The sequence below is a fragment of the Apium graveolens genome, chromosome 3 (assembly GCF_009905375.1).
Source record: "Apium graveolens cultivar Ventura chromosome 3, ASM990537v1, whole genome shotgun sequence".
NCBI classification, from domain to species: domain Eukaryota; kingdom Viridiplantae; phylum Streptophyta; class Magnoliopsida; order Apiales; family Apiaceae; genus Apium; species Apium graveolens.
This window is the reverse complement of record NC_133649.1, coordinates 152394364-152395288: the sequence shown is the minus strand read 5'-3', so window position 1 is coordinate 152395288 and position 925 is coordinate 152394364. Positions and strand designations below refer to the sequence as shown.

General features: G+C 36.3%; 1 long non-coding RNA gene across 1 annotated transcript; it reads right to left on the bottom strand.

The window, feature by feature from the left end:
• Positions 1–204: 204 nt before the first annotated feature.
• On the bottom strand, positions 205–625 carry LOC141710902 (uncharacterized). The gene is made up of 2 exons (XR_012571126.1): positions 373–625; positions 205–266 (listed from the first exon to the last, which is right to left on the bottom strand). It is a non-coding gene; the product is annotated as an uncharacterized LOC141710902 (long non-coding RNA).
• Between the last annotated feature and the right edge of the window lie 300 nt (positions 626–925).

Below are 925 nucleotides of genomic sequence, written 5' to 3'. Positions count from 1 at the left end.
GGAGAAAATAAAAACCAAATACATAACCAACCTAACCTCCCAACAAAAATATAAGGGTCTAGAGAAAGAACCAAAAGACCAATCAAAACTAAAAAAACCCCAGACAATTCACTGTCCTAAACATCAAAATAAAAATAGACACTAAAAAAACCAAAGCCCATCTCCTTTCCACTAAATTCCAAAGATTTTCTAGCCGTGCACTCGAACAACACACATGACCTCAGCAACCCGAACTCCCCAAATAAAAAGCAGAGCTCGAGGAAAATCTGCACCAACCAAGAACAACAAAAATCATTCGAAATAAAACCAGAAGAAAAAGAAACAATCATCCAAACTCACAATCCCAGAAAAATCCATGCTCCAGCTATAAACCTTCTACGGGGCACGAGACAACGAGAAAAATAAATCCAGTTAACCCAGCTAAAATCTTCACCCTTGCACACGGACTTCACCTGCAAAAAAAGACCATTACCGAGAGACCAAAGAAAACAAAAAACACTAGCAAAATTCGGTATTTAACCAACCCAACAAACACAACTCAAAATCTGGGGAATAAAAACCAAACAAAGCTGCTAGACCCAGAACAAAGACCTACAGAAAATATATCTGAAGCACAGACCCAACTGCACAACTATAGCTAAGACTACTCACAACTACAACTACAATTTTTATAACAACTTAGAATGATCCATATAAGTAGCTAATGAACAGGAGGGGCATGAATTAAACTACAGGAAGCTGTCAGGTTACATAATACATGCCACATTTCAGTAATTAGACTAATTGGACGGAAACTTGTACATGTTAGAATACTTATTCATGTGGTTATTTTGAAATAGATATGGTTTTACAATAATGAATCAAGTAAATAATAGTAGAATACCTATCTCCTTCACGGTTGACAAGACAATATACGTTTGTACAG